Source organism: Penaeus vannamei, chromosome 4 (assembly GCF_042767895.1).
Source record: "Penaeus vannamei isolate JL-2024 chromosome 4, ASM4276789v1, whole genome shotgun sequence".
NCBI lineage: Eukaryota > Metazoa > Arthropoda > Malacostraca > Decapoda > Penaeidae > Penaeus > Penaeus vannamei.
Genome location: NC_091552.1, coordinates 11,552,448 through 11,557,447, shown reverse-complemented (window position 1 = coordinate 11,557,447; position 5,000 = coordinate 11,552,448). Strand labels below are relative to the sequence as shown.

At 33.7% G+C, this 5,000-nt stretch overlaps 1 protein-coding gene across 1 annotated transcript in view; it reads left to right on the top strand.

The window, feature by feature from the left end:
• The window catches only part of LOC138861571 (AAC-rich mRNA clone AAC11 protein-like), a 17,746-nt gene that overhangs the window by 9,486 nt on the left and 3,260 nt on the right, over positions 1-5,000 (top strand). The gene's annotated exons all lie outside the window — the stretch shown is intronic.

The following is a 5,000-nucleotide window of genomic DNA, read 5'->3' as shown; positions in this document are numbered from 1 at the left end:
TATTTGTATTGCACTCAAATACGGTCACGAAATTGGTTTGTATTTTGCCCAAGAGTGTAGAGGGCAAAACAGAGATAAATATTTCATTCATAAATAATTCATTCATAAATATTTCATTCATATGTTACTTTTATCATGGCATGTAATAGCTGAGTGACATGGAAAAATTACTTTGGTTATAATAATTTGTAAAAATAATTTTGTTTGTTTGCCTTTTAAGACAAAACGAAGGATAACATACGATAGTTATTACATTTTATGAAATTACTTTGGTTGTAAATTGTTTTTTCTTAAGGATTTCTGTTCTTTTTTTCGTTTTTTTTTTCATATAACAAAAAATATATGATAACATGGCGTAGGGAAAATTCGCTTTGTTATTTTTGAGATGTAAAATATCTTACAATCTTTTTATCATTCTTATCTTTCATCTTACCAACTCCTCGTCTTTTATTTTATTTAAGATTCTTCACATCCAACATCTGATTAATGACGATTTAGTTCTAGGTAGCTGTTATTACCATTATTATTCCATTATTTATCACAATTATAAATAATAACCAACCATTTACATTGTCTCATTAGCATCGCTACATCATTATAAAATCTGAAATTCCTTTTGTTTTTCTTTTCTTTTTGTACTTTAAGATTACGGTGTTTTTTTTAAGGACTATTTCGTTAAAGTTTGTAAAGTTTCTTGTCGAACATTATACATCAGGGGGTCGCATCGCAGAAAGTGCTAAGTGTGCTTATAGATTCTCGCTCTCTCTCTCTCTCTCTATCTATCTATCTATCTATCTATCTATCTATCTCTATCTCTCTCTCTCTCTTTCTCCCCCTGACTCCCTATTTCTCTCTCTTTCTGACTCACTCTCTCTCTCTCTCTCTCTCTCTCTCTCTCTCTCTCTCTCTCTCTCTCTCTCTCTCTCTCTCTCTCTCTCTCTCTCTCTCTCTCTCTCTCTCTCTCTCTCTCTCTCTCTCTCTCTCTCTCTCCCTCTGACTCCCTATTTCTCTCTCTTTCTGACTCTCTCTCTCTCTCTCTCTCTCTCTCTCTCTCTCTCTCTCTCTCTCTCTCTCTCTCTCTCTCTCTCTCTCTCTCTCTCTGACTCCCTATTTCTCTCTCTCTCTCTCTCTCTCTCTCTCTCTCTCTCTCTCTCTCTCTCTCTCTCTCTCTCTCTCTCTCTCTCTCTCTCTCTCTCTCTCTCTCTCTCTCTCTCTCTCTCTCTCTCCCTCCCTCCCTCCCTCCCTCTTATTCTCTCTCCTTCCCACCCTCCCTCTCTCCCTGCCCCTCTCCCTCTCCCCTCCCCCTCTCCCTCTCTCCCTCCCTTCCTCCCACCCTCTTCCTCCTCCTCTCCCTCCTTCCCTTCCCTCCCTCCTTCCCTCCCTCCTTCCCTTACCCCTCTCTCTTCTCTCTCTCTCTCTCTCTCTCTCTCTCTCTCTCTCTCTCTCTCTCTCTCTCTCTCTTCTCTCTCTCTCTCTCTCTCTCTCCCTCTCTCTCTCTCTCCCATCTCTCTCTCTCTCTCCATTTGTATGACTGTACATGTGTCTCTCTCCATCACTCGAGATCGCAAAACACATGTGTAACTTACCATTACTTACGTGATTTTAAAGCAATGTTTTTTTTTTCTTTTTTTTTCTTTTTTTGAAGGTATCGTCTGAAAGAAAAGAATTTGTTTTTTTTTATTTTTTGAAGGTATCGTCTGAAAGAAAAGAATTTGTTTTTTTTTAATTTTTTGAAGGTATCGTCTGAAAGAAAAGATTTTTTTTTTTTTTTTTTTTTTGAAGGTATCGTCTGAAAGAAAAGATTTTTTTTCTTTTTTTTTTTTGAAGGTATCGTCTGAAAGAAAAGAATTTGCTTGATTCGTCCTAAATTCAACGAAAGATGATGTCGCTTTCTTGGGAGTGTATGTTGGTAAGAGTGAAGATTTATTTGTTTGTATTTGTTATGAGATTTATGTGAAGTGAAGATTTATTTGTTTATATTCTGAGATTTATGTGGAGTAAAGTGAAGACTTGTTTGTTTATGTAAATGAGGTGATTTATGTGAAGTGAAGGGATTTATTTATTTATATTTATGAGATTTATGTGAAGTGAAGTGAAGAAAATATTTATTTATTCATATTTGTGAGATTTATGTGAAGTGAATCGAAGTAAATATTTATTTATTTACATTATGAGATTTATGTGAAGTGAAGTGAAGATTTATATATATATATATATATATATATATATATATATATATATATATATATATATATAATGAGATTTCTGTGAAGTGAAATGAAGTAAAGATTTATTGATTCATATTTATGAGATTTATGTGAAGTGAAGTGAAGACTTATTTCTTTACATTATGAGATTTAAGTGAAGTGAAGCAAAGATTTATTTATTTATATTTATTATGAGATTTATGTGAAGTGAAATGAAGATTTATTTCTTTACATTACGAAATTTATGTGAAGTGAAGTGAAGTGAAGATTTCTTAATCTATATTTATGAAATTTTTGTGAAGTGAAATGAAGATTTATTTATTTACATTATGAGATTTATGTGAAGTGAAGTGAAGTGAAAATCCATTTGTTTATATTCATCAAGAGATTTACATGAAGTGAAGTGAAGTGAAGAGGGCTGGTTCATCTAGAATTATGAGGTTTCCAAATTTGGATCGCTTCGTGTTGAAGTGAACGTCGCCAATTATCATAATTACCGTCAGAATCGAATAAACCGTTTTATTATCTCATTATCATTAATTTATTTCATGATCGGTGTTCCTGTTTTGTAAGTATTTATATCACTGTTATGTTTTTTATTACGTTATTGCTACTACTACTACTACTACTACTACTACTACTACTACTACTACTACTACTACTACTACTACTACTACTACTACTACTACTACTACTAAAAGCCTTGTTAGTACTATTATTGTTATTATGCTTATGATCGTTATTACATTAACAACTTTAACAAAATTCTTATAAGGTATGAGAGTAGCAGCATTATTTGTACCACTGATATCGCCTCTACTATGATTATCATTACCTATGTTCTTATTTCCATATTCTATCAGTCAGCCTCATTATAGAACATCATCGTAATGACCAATCTTACTGTCACAAAACCAAAAACCTATTTGATAACAACAACAAAGACAACATCAGCAACAACAACAAAGACAACACTGCCACCACCACCACCACCAACAACAACAACAACAACAACACCATCACCACCACCAACACGACCAAACAACAACAAAACCAGCAAAGACAACAAAAAAAAACTACAAGGCCACGGAAATCATTAACAGGAACTAACAGCCAAAGACCCGAGAGAAAAAAGACCATTAAATCAGCAATAATATTTAGCTCTGACGTCAGCGACACAGCGGAAGGACCCTCGGCTCTGCGACAGCGGTTGTTGCAACAAAGAACAACATCAAGCAACAAGGACAGACGGGATACGGAAGCGAGTACACAGGAACGAGGGATGATGTTGGAAATAAGGACGAGGATGAAGGGGAGGGATAGGGGTAGAGAGGAGGGAGGGAGAGAGAGAGGGAGGGAGGGAGGGAGGGAGACAGAGAGAGGGGGACGGAGGGAGAGAGAGAGGGAGGGAGGGAGAAAGAAAGAGAGAGAGAGAGAGAGAGAGAGAGAGAGAGAGAGAGAGAGGAGAGAGAGAGAGAGAGAGAGAGAGAGAGAGAGAGACAGGAGAGAGAGAGAGAAGAAAGAGAGAGAAAGTGAGTGAGAGAGAGAGAGAGAGAAAGAGAGAGAGAGAGAGAGAGAGAGAGAAAGAGAAAGAGAAAGGAAAAAGGTGGAGAGAGAGAGAGAGAAAGAAAGATGGGGAGAGAGAGAGAAAGGGGGACGGAGGTTTAAAACACAGAAAGAGAAAAACAAGTAGACATACAGGCAGACAGACAGACAAACACAGAGAAAGACAAATAAACAGAAAATGACGGTCACTGATACAGGCAAACAGACAAACAAAGAAAGAAACACACTCAGAAAATAGAAAGAGATTAGCGTATAGCGACAGATTGACAAACAGACAGGCAGACACAAACAGACATAGACAGAGAGAAAGAGACAGGCATACAGGTAGAAGAGTAGGATATATATATATATATATATATATATATATATATATATATATATATATCGAGAGAGAGAGAAAGAGAGAGAGAGAGAGAGAGAGAGAGAGATAGAAAAAAACAAAACAAGAACCAGCGGGTCGGTAAATAAGAAAACGAACAGGAATTACCAGCAAGAAAAGAGAAAAAAAATAAAAATAGATAAAAAATATAATATATGAACTAGAAAATAAGATCGAAGAAGAAGGCCAGACTAAAAAGAAAATTGAATAAACGAATGTGAAAGAGTTTTATGAAAATTAGAACAAGGTCATAAAATTTAAGATTAATATGAAGCAACGACAGTGAAGCAAGGTGAAGGGAATTAGCATAAGGACAGCGATAGTGGGAATAATATAGATGATGATAGTAATAATAAAGATAACAATAATAATAACAATAATGATGATGATGATGATGATAATGATAACAATAGTGATGACAATAATCATGATGAAGATGACGATAATAATGATAACAATAGTGATATTAATGATGATGAAGATGGTCATAACAAAAATAATGATAGTATAATAATAGTAATATGATAATGATAATGATTATAATGATAATAATAATAGTAATTATAATGATGATAATGATAATAATAGCATTGATAATGATATCAATGATAATGATAATAACAGTTATGATAATACTAATATTAATGATAATGGTAATAATAATAATAATAATAGTAATAATGATAATGATAATAATAATAATGATAATAGTAATAATAATGATATTAATAATAATAATAATGATAGTAATAATGGCAATAATAATAATAATAATGATGATAATAATAATAGTAGCAATGATAATGATATTGATGATAATGATAAGAACAGCTATGATAATACTAATA